We start from the raw sequence: 24559 nt of genomic DNA, 5'->3' as shown, positions 1-24559 counted from the left end.
GTTCTTGGTGTAAAGGGTGAAGAAATCATGACCCTGGCCTCAACTTAACATTTGATCAATCTTTATAGAAGTTTACTTGCAACCATTATTATTAAAAAAAAAAAAAAAAAAAAAAAAGTTAAAGTTGGCAGAAATGTTGCAAAAATGGACAGATGAAGGGGTGAAAATAGGTTAAAGAGTGGCAAAATGGGTTGCAGAGTGGCTCAAAGGGACAAAAAGTTGACAGGAAAAGTTGTGAAAAGAGGTTGAAATGTTGCAAAAAAAAAGGAAAAAGAGGGAAAAGGGGAAAAGAAGTATGAAAGATGGGTCAAAAGTGGCAAAACAATGCAAAAACATAATTGAAATCGGAGAAAAAGTTGCAAAAATATAAGAAAAGTGGCAAAAATGGATAAAAGAGTCACACAAAAGAGATTAAACATGCAGAAAAAGTGGTTTAAAACGCGTTAAACAAATGCAAACATTAGGTTTAACTATTAAAAGGGGGCAAAAAGGGACAGAAATATTTCAAAAATAACCTTGCACAGTAGTAAAAAGGTGTTAGAGTGGCACACAGGAAAAATAATTAGCAAGAAAGTTGCAAAAAAGGGGTTAAAGGGTGGCAAAATGGGTGAAAAGTGGCAAAAATTGGTTAAAAAGTGGCAAAAAAGTAAAGAAAGGGGTTCGAAAGTGGCAAAAATGGATAAGAGTGACATAAGGGGCATAAAACATGCAGGAAAAGTGATTCAAAAGGCGTAAAAGAATGTCAAAGAATTGGTTAAAGGGGCAAAAAAGTTTTAAAAAGGGGTTTGAAGTGTCAAAAATGAGTACATGCTGCCTGTCTTCTTGTGGCCTGCTGCACAATAATATGTTAATCAGACCAAAATGTTTATCTAATTTTTGTTTATTTGAAGGTACGGCCCCAGAGTTTCTGCCAAGACTAAATTTGGCCGTTGTGCAAATGTACTTGACCCCTGCTTTAATAGAAGCTCTATGGACAGCAGCTCTGGGAGGGAACTCTGGCGTCCTCAATGGAAATACAGGCAGAAACTCTACATGGACGTTCAAGTTCAGTGGATGAGAGAGTTGTGAGGGTGATATCAAAGAAGGGCTCCTATGTTAATATGGAACCTGATCTGTTAAAATTGCTTTGATTTGGGAAAATTACCTTCTAGAGATGAAAAAGTGTATTATGCAACTTCAGGAAGAAATGGAAGTTCGAGACGCTCTGGGCCCCTGCTCATTGGGCAGTGATGCCACTCCCTGATCCCTTCTGATTGACTGGTTCTAGAGTATCACAGAGTTGGCAGAGGCCACGAAGGAAGAGACCATATATGGTTCCTTGGCCCAGTTGGGCCGTTTATATTGCCCCCCAACAGTCAACTGTGTAGATAATAGGCACCATGGTTCTCAAGCGGAAGCCCTACTTTCCCGCCATTTTGTCGACTTAGTCCCACAACACCTCCAGATGCCTGAACAGCCATTTTCAGAACCCTGGAGGCACATCCCTCCATGATAGCTCCCACCATGCCAACAGACATTCTTTATCTTACCTACCCCATAACACGGCGATCACGGCCCGAACAGCATCGCTACCTTTAACGGACCTAGGTTCCAAGGACTGACGATGCCAAAATAACCCAGAACAACCAGAACTACTCTTGGTGCAAACATTACAGAATTGCAGAGAGAAAATAGAGGAGAGTGAAGAGGGAGCTGGTCAGCCTGGGGCTCTACCTCCCACTACTCCCTTTATTTTCTAAGGGAAGAGAGGAGGAAAAAAAGAACAGTGATTTATCTGGTCAATAAATTTTTTTTTTTGACCCCAAAAATTACAAAAAAAACCCCTCTTTTGATGTCAAAGTGGAAACAGATTTCTGCAAAGTAATGTCAATTAAACAAAAATATGTGTATAAAGACACCTGTGTCTAGAAGGTCCAGTCACTGGTTAATCAGTGTTCCTGGCTACCATTACACCATGAAGACAAAAGAACACTCAGAGAAAATGTTATTGAAAACTATAAGTCATATTAAATCTGGGCTAGAGTTCACTAAAAGCCTGTACACCATGGTGGTGGCAGCATCATGCGTGGGGGTGCTTCTCTGCAGCCGTCCCTGGGAGGTTTGTGAAGATAGCGGGAAAATCCTGGAGGGTCATTTTATTCAGTCTGCAACAAAACTATGGCATCCATAAGGGTAAATACTTCTTATAGGCACTGTTTTTATTATTTCACTGTGAATCCATACAGTAGTATTGGTACAGCTGGTTTGACTGGAGCTCCAGCACCACCATGGCCTGATTCAGTCCAAAACCATGGCTAAAATCCCAGAGTAGTTCCTGAAGTAGCCCAGCATCTGCAGCATGGCACACTTTCCAAAGATGACACCAAAAAAATAGGGTTGCCTGAGAGAAGTTTGCCCACCCACACACTGACCCACAAGCACGGATACCACCTACTCCCTCTCTCTCCCATACACAATCATAGAAAGGCTCTGACACACATGGAGACCCAGTGGTGTTTTGACAACAATCCCGGTGTGATTTACAGAGCATGGAGCAGACTTTTGCCCCTTTTCTTTCTCTCTCTCTCTCTCTGTCAGCTCATGTCTCTCTCTCACACACGCTCGGTTTCGCTCAGGTGATACAGATCACAGTGCTTAATGTGTCACGCTCGGCTTCGGCCTCAGGCTCTGGGGCTGCAGAGAGGGAGAGAGCGGGAGGTTTTTCCCACACAGGCAGGTTTGAGCTTTTTTATGGCCACTCTGCAAAATGAAAAACACAAGGTGTGTACGCTACGAGAACAAGAACAACTAAGGATGCAAATTCAAACATGAATATCCTCCAAAATCATTAAAAACAAGCTTTTTAAATTGTGATATCAGACCAGTAAAACAAAAGTGATATTGATTCCTGTTTGACACCACAGCAATATCAATGGAAGTCCTATATCATGTTTACAATGATCAAAAATTACAAGCATACTGCTTAATCTTACAAATTTGTACAATCTAAACATTGTGTTCGACTTTGCCTATAATTTCTAGAGTCATTCTTCTTTTATGCACCCCCCAGGATGCTTTAGCCTTTAATTAATTTTCTGAATCAAATAAATCTTTTCCAAAGCTGTAGTTCTCTTACAGACTGTCCTCCAGGGTTTTCCGATATTTTGCCGAATTCATTCTACCTTTCACCTTTACAAGTCTTCCAAGTCAGCTGCCTAGAAGCATCCCCACAGCAAGATGCTGCCACCACCATGCTTCACAGTGGGAATGGTGTGTTTGGCGTCTTGTTCGATGGCCAGACGGCTCCATTTTGGTCTCATAAGACAAAAGAACTTCCTTCCACTTGACCAGGGAGTCAAGTGAACTGTAGCCCAGCCTGAATCTGAGTTTTCTTCAACAGTGTCTTTCTCTTTCCACTCTCCCATAAAGCTCTGACTGGTGAAGAACCTGGCCAACAGTTGTTGTCTGCAGAGTTTCTCCCATCTCAGCTGCTGAAGCTTGGAGCTCCTTCAGAGTAGTCATAGGTGTCTGGTGGTGGCCTCTCTCACTAGTCTCCTTCTTGCACACCCACTCAGTTTGTGAGGACGGTACACATGTGCCATATTCCTTCATGATAGATTTATCTGAACTCTGTGGGATGTTCGGAGACTTGGAAATGGAACTTTTTGGCATTTTTGTCAATATTGGCCCATTGATAACACTTTTTGCTGCTTTAACCCATTTGTCCCACATTTTGCTAAATCTCTTGAATCTCTTTTGCCTGTTTTTCAACTTTTTAGCAGTTCTGTTACTTATTTTCCACTACAAACATGTTTTTTGCCAGTTTTGACCTCTTTTCTCACTACTTTATTGCACCAGTTAGCTCATTCATGAAGCTTTTTAACCATTTTAAACCTCTTTTTGCCCATTTTTGCAACTTGTTACCTATTTTTTTTCCATATTTGGTAAAAGTCTTGAATGTATTTAGCCTATCTGTTTTTACAACTTTTAAGTCAGTTCTGCTAGTTATTTTGCATTATAAACCCTTTTTTTCCCTGCCATTTTTGGAACATTTTTGTCACTTTTGACCAAGGTATGTAGGTAGTTATGACACTTTTTTTTTTTAACCACTTTTAACCTCTTTTTGTCAATTTTTGCAACTTTTTTTTTTCCAGTTCTGCTACCCATTTTCCCCTGTAAACCCATTTTGCTACTTTTTTTGACAGTTTTTTGTCACTTTTGACCAAGGTGTTGCATCAGTTAGCCCAGTTATAACACTTTTTACCACTTTTAACCTCTTTTTGCCCATTTTTGCAACTTTTAAGCCAGTTCTTCTACCCATTTTCCACTGTAAAATCCTATTTTGCTCCTTTTTTGTCAGTTTCCTGCCACTTTTGACCCATTTTTACCCCGGTATTGCATCAGTTAGCCCACGTATGACACTTTTTTTTTTTTTTTTTTACCAATTTTAACCTCTTTTTGCCTGTTTTTAACCAAGTTCCGGCCAGGTGTCTGGTGGTGGCCTCTCTCACTAGTCTCCTTCTTGCATGCCCACTCAGTTTGTGAGGGTGGGCTGATCTAGGCAGATTCACACATGTGCCATATTCCATCCCTTTCTTCATGAAGGATTTATCTGAACTCTGGGGGATGTTCAGAGCCTTAGAAATGTTTTTGTCTCCGTCCTCTGACCTTTCTCTGAGCTGCTTGGAGTGTTCTTTTGTCTTCGTGGTGCAATGGTAGCCAGGAATACTGATTAACCAGTGACTAGTTCTTTTAGGTGTCTTTAGACTCAGGGCATTATCCTCTGTTAAATCAGGTCAGTCACAGCAAAGGTGGTGAATATTTAAGCAGGCACTAATTTTACATAAATATGAAACCCTGCATTAGAGGAAAACCTTGAGAATGTTTAACATAACCTAATGCATTCATTGCATCCCTGTAATTGTAAATTTTAATGCTTCCAGAAAAGTCCCTCTTGAGATCATCTGTGAAACAAACCCTGTGAATGGAGGTAGGAGAACAAATGGGTCAAAGATGATCTGCATAGCTTCATCTGTACACAACACAACACAACACAAAACAGATGCCGACCCACTGTAACAGCATAAAGTGTGTTATAGTACACTAATATACTGTAGCTCCTATGTGGGATTTCATCCAGAACACCATAAGCCTGCAGTTTTGGAGCCTGGGTGGCCCGCGTCTTAATGAAACCCATCCTCCTCTTCTGAACAAGAGTCCTGGTGAGAATAATGAGGGGCATCTCAGCAGTTCACTTCTATTATTACTCAGATTTACTAAGAAAGGACTTCCTGAAAGTTTGTGTCATATTTAATTCAGCATGGTTCTGAAATGTTCCATGAATGTCTCACTGGTGGCGTGCAGGTCTCCCTCCAGCTGTGGTTGCAACCCATTCAGCTTTCCTCTCAGATCGATATTACAGATCAAATCTTTCTAGAGGAGTAAACCTGCAGAAAATGTCGTCCTAACTTCGCCTCCACATGCCTCCAGTTTGCACAGTTACTTATAAATAGTCTCCTACCTGCACAGCTAATTGGCTAAATACTTCCAGTCGTGCTGTTTGACTTATTTATAAGGTCTCAGATCACCGTAAACAGACTAGGTCTGAGACCAGGACAAAGAGAGGGTATTTACAGCAAGCCTATAACACAAGATCTTAGAAAAGACCTGAAATGTTTATACACTGATCATTAGGAAAAGGTTAGCATTTTCCAGCAGCAGGGCTGTTTATACCGTGCATTAGCCATTAACCAACCAATCCTGAAGACTCACAGAAGTAGGGATGGGTCAACAAAAGGCTGGAAAAGAAAGCAATGAAAAACATTTTGCAACTAAATAAGTTAACTGGTAACGGGTCAGTGACATGAGTGGGTCAGTGTTTAATGCCTGTGATCTGCCATTGTTTAAAAACAGGCCTGATTCTGTACTGGAAATCATTGCATGGGTTCAGGAACATTTCCAGAAATCATCTATCTCCATCTTTCAGAAATATGTGCTGAAATGAGCCATTTTCAGTCCCCCCCCCCCCCCCCCCCCATGATGTCATGTGGGGAGTTAGCCCCGCCCCCCAGTTCAGTTCACCCTCCCAGCTTTGAAGAAAGTTCTGCCCTCCTCTCCTGATCCAGGATCAGGAGAACCACATGTTTTAAGCCACATCCATTTCCTGAGAGGGGTGGAGTCAGGGGCGGAGTCAGGCAGCTCAGTAAGATTTAAAGCTACAGACACAGAAACAGCTTGTTCTGAACAGGGCTGAAACAGAGGGGTTTTTGGGACCTCTGAGACTGATATAAACTTGCCTTAAAGGGATACCATATGTGACCTTTAACACTCAAGAGTTCCTTAAATATCCTAATGCATTTGTCACTATGGACAAAAAATATCTGCTTCAAAAAATGCTGAAAATAAATAATTTTTTTTTTTCCCTACTTAAAATGATCAGTTTTCAAAATTCTTTAGCATGAAATACACATATAATATTTGGGTAATATTTCAGTAGCAGAAAACAGTAAAAAGTGTGAAAATTTGCAGCATATTTTAAATGGAGAAAATGGTGCCATCTGGTAGATGAATCTAAAAATTAAAAACTGAAAGCTAGTAGTCCAAAATTAAATGTTAACATGAAGGAATGCATTAGTTTATGTTGAGATAAACACGGGGTCAAAAATGTCATTTTCAGTTGTTTTTAATGGGACATTTTTGGTCCTTAAGAGCAAATGTGTCGGGGTTTTTTTGCAACTTGGCAATTTTAGGCTAATTTAGGGAACTGAGACAATTCAACACAGCCAGAATGGCTTGACAAAATTTCCCTAGGATCTTTTAAGGGTTAAAATGGGCCAAGGCAACATGAAAAACTGTTACGTGGCTAGATGACTCAGAATTTTAAATTATTTTTGGAAACCACGGACGCTGTGACCCATGGAGTACAGAGGATTGGGACCATCAAGCTTGTTCTCCTGGCTCAGTTCTACAGCCTGCGTCTCTGATGGTATGGGGTAACATTAGTGCCTATGGTGTGAGCAGCTCACGCCTGGAGAGGAACTATTAATGCTGAGAAGTAGAGAGACGTTTTAGAGCAACGTCTTTTTCAGGGAAGGCCTTGACTATCTCAGCAGGACATACCAAATCCATCACAACAGCATGGCTTCACAGGAATAGAGTATTGGGATATTATGTTGCAGACTGACAGTTAAACACTGTCAAACTTCAGATTTATCATGATTAAAAACGAGTAGGGGAGGCTTTCAACATCCAAACATGACTTTAATGTCATAAATGCAGCATGTTTCCTAAAGTAATAAAGTCACATTTTCTCTGTCCATCAGAGTGTACTCTGTGCATAAATCTGCTCCAAACTTAATGGGCCACCCAGGGGTGTCAAAATCGCCCCAGAACCTGCCAACCCCCCTGGGTCATCCGGTCCAGCACAGGAGCCCTGCTGGAGATCCCTCTCGTCCTGGAGCCTCTGTCTAAAACCCCTACAACAGACCAGCCAGAGATCCCCTCTCCGAGCCAGATGAAAGTGTGCCCTGGCTAAGTAGGCCATAAAACCACAGGAAGGAGAGGAAAGGGAAAGGGCTTTTCTTTCCTATGCCAAAATACAACCAGCCTCCCTCTCTCCACATGCCTCCACTGTCTACACACCCAGAGCATTCTCTCCATTCGGGGCCCCCACCCTCGACTCCCGGTGCATCCTCCCCCCCACCCTCAGCTACGGACAAATGGGTCAGGAAGTCGTTTGATGATGGGGCTCGCCGTTTGGAGTCCGGGGTGGTTGTTTGACCGGCGGATAACACAGGAAGGCAAGAGGAGATCATGATAGTTATTGAGCTGTGGGGTGTCACCATAATTACCCTCCATCATCACCCACCCCAGGAGGGCTCTGGCCTCTTGATGCAGACATTGAATGAAGATGTGTGGGTCTTATGGAGGGCTGGGAAGCATATGGATTTGTTGAGTTATATTTTCAAATAAAATGCCAATAGTGCCAATTGCCCAATATCTGCTGTCCATGACTTTTTTACAAGACCCTTTAAAGAAACAGAGGTTTGATTTTCAGTCCATAGCTCCCAGCCCTAACGCTCACTTCCTGAATACAGACTAGAGTACACACACCGGATTCACCTCCCGTTCATTAGAATTATCCCTTACTTGACTGGACAGTAGGTCAAGGATCACAGGTTTGGAGGAGGAAGACGGGGGAGGAAAGGAGGAAGAGATGGAGTCACAGACATGGTGAAAGGAGAGAGAGGCGATGAGAGGAACAGCTGTTCAGAGCTTCCTTTTTGGCTCCGTTAAATCCACATGACTCCCATAGGGCTGGGCAATATGGACCACAGAATCATACAGATATACAGTGTCTATAAGAGGTATTTTATAAATCAATCATGGGCAATATAATTTGTTTTTCATGATAAGAAATACACAAACATCTTTCGTATAAAAGTGAAAAGAGATTTCTACAAAGTGATGTCAATTAAATAAAAATATGTGACATAAAATAAGTGACTGCAAAGGGTGTTCTTTTGTCTTCTTGGTGTAATGGTTGCCAGAAATAATGATTAACCAGTGACTTCTACTTTTATGACATTTTCTGAGTTGCTTAGAGTGTTCTTTTGTCTTCTAGGTGTAATGGTTGTCAGGAATGCTAATAAACCAGTGACTTCTACTTTTATGACATTTTCTGGGTTGCTTGGAGTTTTCTTTTGTCTTCGTGGTGTAATGGTAACCAGGAATACTGACTAACCAGTGACTTCTACTTTTCTAGGACATTTTCTCTGAGTTGCTTGGAGTGTTCTTTTGTCTTCATGCTGTAATGGTAGCCAGGAATACTGATTACCAAGTGACTTCTACTTTTCTATGATATTTTCTCTGAGTTGCTTGGAGTGTTCTTTTGTCTTCATGCTGTAATGGTAGCCAGGAATACTGGCTAACAAGTGACTTCTACTTTTCTATGACATTTTCTCTGAGTTGCTTGATGTGTTCTTTCGTCTTCATGGTTTAATTGTAGCCAGGAATACTGGCTAACCAGTGAGTTCTTCTTTTCTATGTCATTTTGTTTGAGTTGCTTGGGTTGCTCTTTTATCTTCTAGGTGTAATGGTAGCCAGGAATACTGATTAACAGATGACTTCTACTTTTCTATGACATCTTCCCTGAGTTGCTTGGAGTGTTCTTTTTTCTTCGTGATGTAATGGTAGCCAGAAATACTGATAAACCAGTGACTACTTCTTTTCTATGACATTTTCTCTGAGTTGCTTGACGTGTTCTTTCGTCTTCATGGTGTAATGGTAGCCAGGAATACTGGCTAACCAGTGACTTCTACTTTTTTATGACATTTTCTCTGAGTTGCTTGGAGTGTTCTTTCATCTTCATGGTGTAATGGTAGCCAGGAATACTGGCTAACCAGTGACTTCTTCTTTTCTCTGTCATTTTCTTTGAGTTGCTTGGGGTGCTCTTTTATCTTCTAGGTGTAATGGTAGCCAGGAATGCTGACTAACCAGTGACTGGACCTTCCAGACACAGGCGTCATTGTGCTCCAATCACTTAAGATTTTCCCCAGCCCCATCCTTCCTCTGGCGACCAGACTCCTGGGCTGCATCTGGGATAATTACAGCACCGTTGATTGTCATGGTGGAGCTATAACTGTACTTCCTGTCACAGTTTGTAGGTTTTGAGTTACACCGCACAGGACAGCCCTTAAATCTGACCTCTTCTAATTTAAAATTCTCCTGTTTTGCATTTGTGCCACTTGAGAAGCCTCCTTCAGAGAGTCTAAACTCAGTGTCCTTGGCAGTCCATTATGAATGTGCAGAATATAAAGAGCTGAGCCAGGTTAGAGGAAGTGACTTATATGAGGGGAACTGCTGAAGCTGCAGCTGTGCCATGCCGTCACTTTTTATCCTAATATGATCAGGCACTTTATACAGTCAGCAATCAGAACATTAATCAGGAGAGCGACATTGAGTAACACAGGATTTTACGTCTGTTTCCTGCTTGTTGCCAATGGTGCCACTTTCTCTGATGTCATTTACCGGACTGGGCGCATGCTTCCAGTAGGACGCCGGTAAAAGGCTGGGGCTGGCACCAGAACCTCTGCCAGAAAGCACACACCACTGAGGTAGAGGACTGCCAACACCTGGGCCATGTGGAGCTGTCCCAGGAGGCAGTGATGCAGCTAAGTTGCAGTTGGAGGACTCACATGGTTAATGGGAAAAGTGATGATGGTTGTGCCGAAAGCAAACTGAAATGTGGTGCTAATGAATTGCAAGAAATTTAGGTTTTTTTTAAAGTTAACTTGAGGCTAAAAAATTCCCATTTTTACAACAGAAGGGAACATGTTAAAAGCTGAGTTTATAGAACAAACTTGAATTTTTAAATACAGAAAATTGCATCTAGAAGCAAGGGATAACCACGAGTCTCAGTGACCTTTGTCTTTCAACAATGACCTCCAAAACCTATAGTTTCATTCTTAAATCAGGAAGGATATTTGTGCAAAGTATAGAAACTGACTGATTCAGATCGACCTCCAGGATTTGCCTCTATTTTGCAGCATTCATTTCACCCTCTACAAGCCTTCCAAGTCAGCTGCTGAGAAGCATCCCAACAGCATGATGATGCCCCCACAGTGCTTCACAGTGGAGATGGCGTGTTTGTGGTGATGTGCAGAGTTGTGCGTGCGCCAAACATGCCCTTTGGTGAACTCTAGGCAAGATTTGCTTGGATGTTCCTTTGTCTTCATTGTGCAATGGTAGCCATCAATACTGCTTATATATTTAGTTTATTTTCAAGCAAGCTAACGATCGCCTTAGCCTGATTCTTACAGCACATGAGCTGCCACAGTTGCAACAAGCACTCTTATTTGCATGTGATTGTTGACTTAACCCTTGAAGCCTGTGGTCCTTGGCTGAATTCCAAATCAAAGCGTCTAAAACCAATGCCATTAGCTCCGTTAGCTAATAAGCCTTTGTTATTGTCAACAAAGATCTTAATCTAGGGGAGTTTTCACGCTCCATTGTTGGGTTGCAGCGCTGATAAGCAACACATGGGAGTTATTTCTGCCTATCTCCCTGTTCCTGTATTTAGAATCAGCTACGGGGTGTTTTCACTGCCACACAGGACGGTTGGTGGAGAACAAGACGTCCTGTGAAAACCTGCCCAGTTAAGCGCATAAACAGACGGCATCGTTTTATGGAAAAGTTATGGGTTATTATGCAATTTTTCCAACTGCCAGTGTACCCTTTATTGAATTTTTTAAGCTTCTTGAGGATTAGCAGCAACCGAGCAATCAAGCCCTCTTTGTGTTTAAGTCATCTATGAAATGAAAACAAAACTGGACGATTTGATTTCAGACGGTGTTGGGTTACTTTTGGAAGATGTTAAAACGGTCTTTCACTTTGGCTTTCTTTAACGTCCAATTTCTCACGCTCACAGGCCAAACAGTGGATTAAATGATGGAAAGACACTTAAGGCTCAATTACAACACCCCCCCGTCCACTTAGCCCGAATCTGACGTTCAGTGGGTTCACATTTAGAAGTAGGATGCCCTGATTCTTGTAGAAAGGGAGATGTAGGGTGAAGTGTGGGGCTACATGACCCTTTAACCCTTAGGGATTGTTTTAATATTAGTCTCACTCGAGCTGCTAAGCACCAAAAACGTGCTTTTTATACAGCAGCTATAAAAAATATCATGGCTTAATATTTTATTCTACTTTCATTGAGCTTATTTTTCACCTACAACTGACATGACAATAAACATGAGATGTTCATTATTTTTTAAAATGATTTTAACCCACTGAATGCCAGCTTTTGTCATGATGCCACCATGTTTTTTTTTAAATAGAAATTCAGAAAGTGAATTGTTTTCAGTGTACTACATGCAAATTAAATTTTTTATGCTGAATTATTACAGCCTGGGATATGTCAGTGATTAACAGCAACACTGATATTTATGCATTATTATTTTTTTGTGCAAGGCCAACTTCTGTCTCTAAAGCTGCTAAGTGCTAAAAATGCACTTTTGTTACAGTATATATAATAAGTATTAAACATTAATATTTTATTTGACTTTCATTGAGCTCATTATTAACCTACAACTGACCTAATTGTTGATATCAAATGTGCATTATTTTTACACATTTTAACTCTTTAAATGCCAGTTTTTGTCATGATGCCACAATGTTTTTTTGATAAAAGAGTATAAAAATGAATTATTTTCAGTATGCTTCAAGCAACATCATTTTTGTGTTGAATTATTGCAGCCTGGGATATATCAATGATTAGCAGGAACACTGATTTTATGTGCAAATTTTTTTTTTTTTTTTGCAATGTCAACAACTGACTCTCAAGCTGCTAAGCACAAAAAAGGGCTTTTAATATGGTATAAAAAATTTTGTACATACATTTTTTTTCCACCTTCATTGAGCTAATTTTTTTCTCATACAACTGACCTAATTATTTATTTCAAATATGCATTTATTTTAACATATTTTAACCCTTTGAAAGCCAGTTATTTGTCATGATGCCACCGTGTTTTTCATTAAAAAACAAACAGAAGAATGAATTATTTCAATATGTTTCATAGAAAGTATTTTTTTGTGTGCTGAATTATAGCAGCCTAGGAATGTATTAATTATTAGCAGCAACATTAATTTTAATGCATTATTATTTTGTGCAATGTCAAATACTGACTCTCGAGCTGCTAAGGCCCAAAAATGCACTTTTCATACTGTAGCTGTAATAAGTGCACTACATGAATGTTTTTTGTTTTTTTTTTTTGAATTATTACAGCCTGGGAAAAGTTGCAGTGAGGACAAGGAAGTCTATTTTTAAGAGCTTTGAATTAAAATGGTAGTTTACTATGTACAACCCCAGTTCCAAAAAAGTTGGGGCACTGTGCAAAACGTAAATAAAACCAGAATGTAATCAGGTCTCAGATTGATTCACAATAGAACATAAATAAATGTATCCGATGTTTAAACTAAGACATTTTACCATTTAATGAAGCACATAAATAAAACTGGAGACAGGGCCATGTTTACAAGTCTTCACAGTCTTACGTTGAACAACAAATTGAAACTATTCAAAAGAAATAAAATGTCATTTCACTTTTTGACTGGGGACTTTCTTCACTTTCATCATCCCACTTCTTCTAAACACCATTTCACTCCTCCGCCTGTTCCCAAGCTCATAAAAAGAGGTGCCAAACTTCTCACTGATGATAAAGTCTAAAAAGTTTTACAGTTTCGAAAGAACGGGGAACATTGCAGATGTAAAGTGGAAGCCGTTTGATCTGCAGACTTCTGCCATCCAGTCCAAGAGCATTGATCAGCTGGAGCGAGCGTTGATCCAAACAGAAGGCTGACCTCTTTTTAGAGACTCAGGTTTCCGCCTGCTGCTGTGGACGGAGAGCTAAACTGCAGATCACAGAGCCTTTCAACACCCACAGTGGGAATTTCTGGAAGCTATGTTTGGATTCATTTGGTTCACTTTGACTCTTGTGTCCTGGCTTTTTAAGCATATTCATTTTAGTTCACTCTATAGTAGATTGTCACTCTGTTAATGTTAGACCTATTTTAAAGATTTTAAATTTGAATCTTTGTTTGGCCACTAGACTCATTCCTCTTGAATGGAAATCACCCATAAATCCTTAAGTCCCTTGTTTCCTGTTTGACCACTGATGGACAACTGACTTCTGGGGTTCTCAACCTTTTCAGCCCATGATCCCTGATATAAAGGTACCTAAGACCAGGGACCCCCACTGTACCTAAAGGTGGTTGAGCGCAGCCATGCACAGTTAAGAATAGTCATGTGCAGCCAAGGCCGTCCGTAAGGAGGGAGCTTTCTGGGGTCCAGTCAAACTGGGGGTCCATGGAGGTCAGCACAGTCATGGTCTATTGTAAAGAAAAGCAATGATATTCATATTTTATATTTCATCTGCTCTTTTATATTGAATCTTTTTGGTTCAAAAAAAAAAAAAAAAAAACAGAATTAAAATGCATTAAAAAATGGCTCAAATGGTTTAATGATGGCCAAAAATGGTTGAAAAGAAAATTGGATTTTAAAAGTAGCAGAAATGGGTTGGAAGTGATAAAAATTGGATAAAAGTGGCAAAAAAAACAAAACAAAACAAAACAAGTCAAAAATGGGTTTAAGTGACAAAAACAGGCATGAATCGTGGTAAAAGAGGATTAAAAAGGAGCTGAAATGGCAAAAATGGCAAAAATAGGTGGAAATTTGGAAAAACGTGATGAAAAATTGATAGAAACTGACAAAAATGGGTTAACTGAGACAGAAAATAGGCAGAAATTGGTTCAAACTGGCAAAAATGAGCATGTTATATGGTGAAATGTGGGTAAATGGGCAAAAATGGGTGTAAAAAGTGATTAATAGTGGCAATTATGGGCCAACAGAATCATAATTAGGTATAAAATGGGCATAAAAAGTGGTGGAAAGGGTTTAAAATGGAAAAAAGGGTTTTAAGTGGCCAAAATGTGTTAAAATTGGCAAAATGTGTGGGAAAAGGTGATGGAAACAGGTTAAAAATGGGCAAAATTGGTGTTAAGTGACAACAGTGTCCTTGCTTTTTTTTTTTAGGACATCTGGAGACCCCCTTTCAGTGTCTCCTGACCCCCAATGGGGTCCTGACCTAAATGTTGAGAACCACTGTCTTAAGTAGCAAAAAGGTGTGCCTCAGGAGTCAATCCTGAGGCCACTCTTTGTATCAATCACTGTCTAATGCAAAATTTCATTTTTACACTGATGACACTGTATTGTTCTGCTCAGCATCTCTAAACTTTTACCTGGTTTTAACATCCAACAGATTTTTCAGAGCTGCGCAACTACACCTACAGTACACCCAAAGATCGAGTCTTCTAAGAGATAAAGATACAATGCCTATAAAAAGTATTCATCCCTTTGGATGCTGATGTTTTAAATAAATCACAGTCAATATAATGTGGCTTTTGGACAAAAAAAAATTAGCAAAATAACTCTTGAATGTCGAGATTGCTTCAAAGTAATGTCAATTTTTAAAAAATATGTAAATAAATAGAGTGACTGCATAAATATTCATCGCCTTTAAAGTGACTGATCTAATTCAGCTAACTGGTGCTAGTAGTCTCAAAATTAGTGAAACAGGGATCACCTGAGTACAGTGATTGTAGCATAAAGACACCTGTATCTGGAAGTCTAGTCACTGGTTAATCAGTATTCATGACTACTATTACACCATAAAGACAAAAGAACACTCTAAGCAACTCAGAGAAAATGTTGAAATGAAAAGTATAAGACAGGCACTGAAAATCCCCCATCCCATAGTGGCAGCATCATGCAGTGGAGATGTTTCTCAGCAGCGGCCCTGGACGGCTCAGAAACGTTTTTTTGGTCAAAAACCCTAAACAAAATCAACCATGACTGATTTATAAAATCAATAATAGGGTTTAAAATTCAAGGAGGCGAATTATGTGCATCCTGGCCCCAGAATGGAGGCATAAAACAAACTCCTCTTGGACAATGAAGCAAAGCTGGAGCGGTCCTGATTGAGCCAGTCCACCCTATCTCGCCATCTCCAGCCTTAAAACCTCTCTCCAGTGTCCGTATGTAAACAGATACATTGGAATACGCTGAGTAATTTTTCACGTTTGACTCCTGATACTGGACGTTTTCAGGATATAATGCGAGTCGGACGGTGAATCAACCTCCTGAACCTGACCCCGTCTCTCATATTGCCAAGGCTCATTACAGGCTGAAGTAGAAGCAGCAGATCAAGGGAGCTCCCCAGCAGGTTAATTTCCTCGACTAACCAAATCTCCGACATCAAATGGATCATCTTTCACTGCACCTAAGCTCTGGAGCTCTGAAGTCTGTGATTGAAACTCGGAGGACTTCCAACTTTTGCTTTGAAGCCTTGGAAATCAAAGTAGATGTCATTTGAGCGTTGCTACCTTAAAAAGGCATTTATAAGGCAGATAAGCTTATCACTGAGCTGCAGTTTCCCAATGACAGATAGACCCTAGTATAATCTTGAAGAGGCTAAAATTGTCAATGATCCCCCTGTGCTGTTTGAAATTGAAGCCTTCCACAATCACTGTAACAGATTTTGCTGAGTCACAGTTCATATTTCCTGATATTGTGACTGGCTTCCTGACAGAGCATCGACTTTATGTCCACGCAGTAAAAGTTTCAATTCCCGGCTGCTGGCTCACACCCATGCCTTTGCACAACTGCTGGGAATAATAAAGGTCAGCACCAACATCTGCTGGGCTTTTTACATCCCACCTGGGTGTCCTAGAACAACAACTCTCCCACACCAAAAAAAAAAAAGGCAAGGGTCGGTCATTCCCATGTGTGATATGGAAGGAAGTCAGGGTGTGTTTGAGGAAGACATTACGTCCAACTTCCTTAGACGCTAAACAAGGTATGGTCGTGTTCCCAAACATCTTACTCAGGGGTTTCCTTCCTTATTTTCAGGAACTGAGCAATGATACAACTCATATCTGGAGTTTTCAAGATAAATCCGTATATTCTCAAAGAAGAAAAGGTTTATGGGAGAGTGGCCAAGAGTTGAGTTGAGAAAACTAGAGTTCACCAAAAGGTATGTGGGAGACTCCACGGTCAAGTACAGGAAAGTTCTTTGGTCTGATGTGGCAGAAATGGAGTTTTTTGGCCTTAAGACAAGACGCAAACACATTATCCCCACTGTGAAGCACTGCGGTGACAGCATCATGTTGTGGGGATGCTTCTTGCAGTCGGCCCTGGAAGGCTTGTAAAGCTGGGGAGTGAAATTGATGCAGCTTAATATAAGAAAATCCTGGAAGACAATCTTAGGGTGAATTCACACCAGAGCTGTTTGGTCCACTATAAACGAACTCTGGTCCGTTTTCCTGGATAGTCCACTTCGTTTGGACACGAAATCTGGTGCGAACCAAACAAGCAGACTCTGGTCAACTTAAAAACAGGGGGTCTCGGTCCGCTTCCAAAAGAAACCTGGTGCGGTTCATTTGAGGTGTGAAAGCAAAGCGGACCAAGTTGTGAACCAAAGGCAGGTAGTGGCATAAAATGTAACGATATACAGATTTATATGCGATTTAATACACTCAAATACATGTCGGTACCTCACTTGGCATCTGTGTAACCATAGTAACACATCATACTCGGTGTTGATTTATTCTTCTCATGTAAAGGACGACATGCTGGACAGCTCACCGCCTCGCTGGCTGCTCCTAATATCCCAGTGCACCCCAAAACAGCGTAAATTCTGTGTTTTTTCATTGTTTATGCAGAAAAAAAGGCGGAATGAGATGGATTTCAGGTTTTATTTTCTTCGGCGCCGTTTGTAACGACAGCACTCCTAATGGGCAGGGGTTGTAGGTGTTTAGACTGTTTGGTCCGTTTGAGCCAAGAGCAATGTGAATGCGAACCAAACCAAAGGAAAGTGCAACAATGTCACAATTTCCATTCCAAAACGGACCGAGTCCCCGGACTATTAACTTGACACGCCAAATGGATGTGTTTCACACATCCATCTAGGAAAGCTTCTATAGGAAATGTTGGGGAAAAGGTAGAGGCTTTGAAAAAAACTAAGAGTGTGATTGGATGAGTGTTCTGTCTGTCACATCTCTATGGGCCAATCAGAGCAACAAAACATGACGTAGCCGCTATCGAGCTGTGTGTGCGCAGCTACCAAGGAATAACGCGAAACATGGCGACTATAGACATGTAAGTACTCGACTTTTGTCATTTTTGAAAAGAAAACAACTCACTGCTGTTCTTTGTTCTTCTTTTAACGAAGAAATGTCGTCAAGTTCTGATAAAACTGGAACTTAAGCAGCATCCACACTAATCTCTTACGCCATAATTGCACCAACACTTGCTGTTGAATGTTTACGTCATGACACTGCCGCGCCTGAAAGTACTGCCCCTCGTCGCTGATTGGTCCTGTCACTTTCTAGCCGGGCCCAAACGGTTCAGATGGGAGTTTTGCAAGATGGATTTGCCAGTGAAAAACAAGGAAACGGGCGTATCCATCTGCTTTGCAAGGTTACCGGACTATCAGGTATGAAAACAACCTTAATCAGTCTGCAAGAGAACTTCAGCTTGGAGGAGATTTGTTTTCCAGCCAGACAATAAGCCGAAGCGCACGGAGAAAGCTACACAGAAACTGTTTAAAGCCAACAAGGTGGACATTCAAAGCCCAGACCTCAATCCAGTAGAGAATTTATGGCTGGACTTGAAAAGAGTTTTGTTGTTTACGCCAGATTCCTGTGCAACCTGGCAGAGCTTGAGCAGTTTTGCAAAAGGAATGAAGTAAAATCGCATCATCCGTATTGAGACCTATCTGCACAGACTCAGTGCTGTGCCAAGGGTGCATCTACCAAACACTGACTGGAAGATGGTGAATATTAATGCAGCCACTTATTTTATTTATTTATTTTTTATTTAATTGACATTAGTTTGCAAAAATATTTTGGTCAAAAAAGCCAGATAATAGGCCTAAAAGGTCACAATTTCCCCGTGACACACCAAAAAGACCTGGCCTTTGTCCAACAGGAAGTAGCATGACTGGTAGACCTGTTGGCAAATGAGAGAGCCAAGAAATATCCAGTAAGGGTTTTTGCAAGAAACTTCTTTAAGCTACACTGTAAAGGGCGTATCTTCAATCAAGAAACCAGCGGGAATTGGGATGGGGCAGGAGATTCCAAGACACTCAAAGGATCTCTTGGAAAAGGAAGGTAGTTCCCCACATTTTCACTTTCTGGCTTCTGGAAGCCGAGGTCCTGACCCCTTTCTATCTTCAGCCTGACAGGGCTCTTGGTCAGCAGGTCAGACGCTCATGGGTGACTGACTTTAATGCAGAAGCCATTAAGGCACCTTGGCTTGGGAAAAATAGTTGGAGCAGTCCAAGTGTGTGAGAACCGGAGGAAGACAGACGGGGCAGGAAAGCATGCACGCTTTTGGACCGAGCCTTGATGTGGAGAGAATCAGTCAAATCAGCGTCCGCTTTAAAGCTAGTCATGATACAGGTACATCAATCTCTGAAGATCCGGAGAATTTTGGAAAAAACACCTGGTCCAGAACTTTCTTTGATGAGTAGACAATATGTTTGGTGTCTGTCCAAGGATCGGGCATTGGGTTCACGAATCAGACGTTGTAGCATCTGTTTAGTTTGAGGTGGAAAACATTGAAACAGAGACATCTTTAAATCTAACAAATCTAGATGTCATTGTTTGTTTTATTCCCAGTCCATGTTGCATCATGCCCTAAACAGAGATATAAGCAGCCCGTCAAAGGGAAAGTAGGTTATCTGGAGCCAAGCCAGGCCTCCATCTCCATCACCTGGCTGTTTGGCTTGGTTAACACAGCAGTGGCCTGCAGGAGACCCTGCAACGAGGGAAGGAAGGAGGGAGGGAGCGCTCTAGTTGAACCGTGAAGGAAATGCTGAATTGGACTTTCGCACCAGGCTAATTTAAGGGAGCCCTGTTGTTTTAACACCATTCCAAGGCCCTCGACTGTTTCGGGGGGGAAAAAGAGAAGCAGACAGAGAGATTCTTAACCCACTGCCCTTGGGATACCAGTCTGCATTCCTGCTGGTGGCTTGACCACAGGCGGACCCCTGCAGTGGGCTGAGTGTGAGTCCACTCTCATCGGAGAGGCTCCTGTTGCACCGCCTTCGCATTCCACTGTATTTATTTAAGAGTTTAACGGCATTAAAAGTGCTCAAGTGTATTTCCCCACCAGCTGTGTTTACACCCGTTTTAATATCTGCATTGAAAGCCATAAATTTTAAAAACCCATCACAAACTTTTTGAATTATAGTTGGCTGAAGTGTAAAGTTGCTGTAAAATATATATTTATTCATCTTCTATGTTAATTTCCGGCATTGTAGACGCAGCATCTGCATTTTGTTGCCACACACCTCTGCAAATCGCACGACCCCAGAAAGCTTAACGAATAAAGGCAAGAAGAACTGGTAGACAAAAGCACTCTTTCGTGTCTTTTTCTCCTTTTGTCTTGCCACAACTTCTGAGAGTCAGCTGGAAAAGCATCTTAGCTGACCTCGGACAACGTGAGATGAACCATCTCGATCTGAGCAACAAGTTTTCCAGTTAAAAATACCCAAATATGTTTCAGGTAATCATAGTTTCCACACTTTACATGAGGGTATTACCCCTTTCCTTTTACTCTAGTGAAAGTAGAGCTGGGTTGGGTTTAAAATAGTGAGCACATTGCACTCTGTATATGAGGTACTGCTGGCTGTCACCAGTAGGTGGCAGTACTACAGATAAAGATGCTAATCTGTAGATGCAATTAGTTATACAAGTGGAATTTGTAGCAATGTAGATGTTTAAGATAAGAGATACTTCCTGTTAAATGGCAAGATATCAAAATGGTCGGCGTTGCCACTTAACACTGTGGCTCACTTTAGCGTTCTTGGCTTTAGCTATGCTAGCCACATAATGAACATTACTATATATGTCAGTGTTAAGTTAGCTTTAGCAACATGAGTTTTAACTAAAGCTGATGTAGCTACTGGATAATACATCCATGAAGCTTACATAGCTGACTGTGAGCTAAGCTTTAGCTATATTAGCTACATATGAATTCAGTAGCTCTATAGCTAAGTTAGCTTTAGCAATGTAAGCTTTAGCAAACATAGCTAAAACTAACATAGTTATGTAGTTAATTTATCTCTGTAGCTTACATAGCTGGTGTGTGAGCTTAGCTTTAGCTCCCTTAGCTTCCTCACTTTGTGAGCTCTTTAGCTCTATTAATTTTTAGATGTTAGCTTTAGCAACGTGAACTTTAGCAATCATAGCTAAAGCTTACATACCTATGTAGAGAATGTGTCTATGTAGCTTACACAGCTGATTTGTGAACTCAGCTTTAGCTCCATTAGCTACCTGGCTTTGTTAGCTCTATAGCTCCACTATATATAGACAAGTTAGCCTTTGCAATGTGAGCTTTAGCAAACGGATCTAAAGCTACTATACCTATGTAGCTAATGCATCTATGTGTCTTACATAGTTGATCTGTGAGCTTAGCTTCAGCTCCCTTAGCTACCTAGCTTTTTTAGCTGTGTAGATTTATTATCTCTTGACAAGTTAGCTTTCACAATGTGAACTTTAGCAAACGTAGCTAAAGCTAACATAGCTACGTAGATAATCTTACATAGCTGATTTGTGAGCTTAGCTTTGGCTGCCTTAGCTACCTTGCTTTTTTAGCTCTGTAGCTCCATTATCATTGGACAAGTTCGCTTTAGCAGCATGAGCTTTAGCAGCATGAGCTTTAGCAGCATGAGCTTCTTTTGCAAATGTAGTAAATCCTGACATAGCTATGTCAAACAAGATCATGAATAAGCCACCCATAAGAAGTATTCTCACCTTCAATGTTTAACCTAATTCAGATGATTTAAGAGATACTTCCTGTTAAATGGCGAGATATCAAGATGGCGTGCATCACTATGAAGTGTCCTGTAATGAAACATTCTAGTGTCATGGATGCATATTATGATGCTACTGAGCTTGATAGGCTCAACAGAGTGAGATGAATCAACAATTCGTCTAAATATGCCACTTCCTGTTTCCAGCAGTGGGCGCTCTGTTGAGATGTATTAATGTAGGCAAGTTCAGTGGCGTACTGTTGACTCGTCAGAGCATTTTGAGCTGCGCAGAAAAATGTAAACAAAAGTTACAAGCCATTTTGCATCAGGGGAAGCCTTATTTAGAAATAAAAATGAAGCTGTTGGCTTCCTGTTGGGATTTGGGTTAGGGTTAAAGAGGCTTTTTGTAGGTGTGGTCATGATCTATCTTCAGACCCAACGAGATGAAATTGATGCATACTGTAGATGGATAGTGGCTCATTGTGGCTCATCTGTGTGAAGTTTAGTGATGATTGGCAAAAACATTGAAAAGTTATCAGGGATTTTTGAAGCAGAATAAATAGAAAAGAAGTTGTCCACTGGTAACGACCCCTCCACATGGTGAAAAATCAAGATTTTTACAACTTTAAATCTCCAAAATGTCTAGAATGGTAAGAAGAAATCTAGAGCCAATCTGATGGAATCCTTTCAACGATTTTGTTAAAATGTGTGGTGATTTTCATGCATGTAGCTTTTACCCAATCCCTTGAGTGATGTTAAATTCCACAAGGGGACAATTTTCTGGAAGGTTTTGGTGAGTTTTTAAGCATGTAAATGCACCCAAATTTGATGTAATAATAATAATAATTCCTTCACTTTCAATCGGGTCCTTGCTTTGAGGTTGGTGCTCATGCCAGTGGAGGGCTGCAGTGATGGTTTTTCTTCTGGAGCTTTGTCCTATCTCCACCCAGGATCTCTGGAGCTCAGTCAGAGTGACCATCAGGTTCTTGGTCACCTCTCTTTCTAAGGCCCCTGATTGCTTAGTTGCAGGGCGACCAGCTCTCGAAAGAGTCCTGGTTGCCCCAAGCTTCTTCCATATGAGAATTAAGGAGGCCACTGATCTTTGGGATCATCTGTTCCCAAACAAAAGCATTATTGACCTAAACATGTGGAAAATGTATAAAACTTTTATCTTGAAGGCAAAAGTTGCCTGGGAACTTTCTGTTTTTGCAATCTAAATGGAGTTCCGTTGTAAAGTTGAGACTCATATCTCTATTTTTCTGTGGTTGCTGGGTGATGTTATCATGTCGTTTTGAGGATATGGAGAGTTGAAATATCTGGTGCTGTAGCTTGACGTAGTGGTCAATAGTTGCTTAGCGTTTGCTTACTGTGTTTAAAACGCGACCTTAAACTTATCAGCAAAAAGGTTGTTGTGCAGCAGACATGCTGCCTGGCAAAAATCCAAAAGTAAGCTCCAACATCGGTAGCTGACAGGCTGTTGGCACCATGAACTTCTTTTTAAATTTCTTCTAACAGATGCCTGACCAGCTTTAGTAAGCTAACCAAGAGCTCCGTGGAGTAAATATAGAAATACAGCTCTATATTGGACCTGTCGGCCCAGGCTGCCTGCTGAGCTCATCAGGGGGCTGATGGGATTTCCCAAAGGAAGGAAGCTTGAAGTAATATTGAACTTCCTGTACTTTTTGGCACTCCTGGATGTGTGGGAGCAGCAGATAGATGAATGAACACGACGACATTTAAACGCTCAGGTTTGACACCTATTGCCGTGCCATTAAAGAGTGAACTTCCTGTCTCTTGTTGATGTCGTGTGCTACCTCAGCATGTTGACACACATCAGTGAAACAAGGACGGGTGGTTTTTGTCACATTGTAAAGTCATCAGGAGGTGGGCGAAGCCGCGGGGTTCCTCTGTTGGCTCCCATGTCTGACTCGCTTCCACCGGCTTGTTATGACTCTAGCAGTCACATCCTACCCACTCAGCCCAGGGGCAGAGGTGTAGAAAAGCTGAAAGTGAGAATAAACGGAATGGGACATTCACAAGGATGGAGATAGTAATAAGAAAGAGGCCTAAAACGATGAGATCCCCCATTAATAAGCTGCACAATGAAGCATCTTTACAGCCTCGTTGTTACAGCCACGTTTCCAGCAAACAGCCAACTATAAAATATTTTATGCATCCATGTTTATAAAGCTTGGCGGCGTCGGCTCTGAATAAATATTTGCACAGAGCCAAGCGTGCAGCAGCAGCTGTCTTTAACCATTTATTAGAGTGTAAACCATGCAGAGAGCTTTCATGGTAGTTAATAGTGGTTACTGTGGGAGTGCTAACTGGTGAACAATGTCACGCTGCTGTAAAAAAGGCAGCAGTTAGATAATTCAGGGACGTGGCTGCTGGGAGATTTGTGTTTGCATGCAACAAAATGAATCCCAGAAAAGTTGGGGCGTTATGTAAAATGTTGATTAAAAACAGAATGCAGTGATTTGCAAAGCTCATAAAGCCATATTTCATTTAAAATGAACTGAGGCTAAATGGAAAACTGTTCTGTGGTCGGATGAATCAACATTTGGAATTCTTTTTGGAAACCATGTCCGCTGTGTCCTTTGGACCAAAGAGGAGATGACCATCCAGCTTGTTATCCTGCCTCAGTTCTAAAGCCTGCATCTCTGATGGTATGCGGTTGCATTAGTGCCTATGGTGCGGGCAGCTTACACATGTGTTTTTTTTTAATTCAACTTTATTTATAAACAAAGTCTGGCATTTACATTCATGGAATAACTGCAAACATTACGGACTGAGAAAAATTCCATAAATAAAGCTGAGAAAAGGTCACAGGTCTAATCTGGGGTAAATTATAGACCCATTTTAAAATCAGCTACACGAGCGGTGGCTCACTTTAGTGTTATTGGCATTGGCTAAAGCTAACGTAGCTATGCTAGCTACATAATTAACGTTACTACATACACTAATGTTTAATAAACTTTAGCAACATGAGCTTTAGCTTAAGCTGATGTAGCTAATTAATGCATCCATGTCGCTAACATAGCTGATTGCGAGCCTAGCTTAGCTACATTGGCTACCTAGCTTTGTAAGTTCTGTATCTCTATTATTTTTAGACAAGTTAGCTAAAGAAATGTGAGCTTTAGCAAACATAGCTGAAGCTTACATACCTCTGTAGAAAATGTATCTCTGTAGCTTACATGCCTTAT

The sequence above is a fragment of the Cheilinus undulatus genome, linkage group 24 (genome assembly GCF_018320785.1).
Source record: "Cheilinus undulatus linkage group 24, ASM1832078v1, whole genome shotgun sequence".
Classification (NCBI taxonomy): Eukaryota; Metazoa; Chordata; class Actinopteri; order Labriformes; family Labridae; genus Cheilinus; species Cheilinus undulatus.
This window is presented reverse-complemented; position numbering follows the sequence as displayed.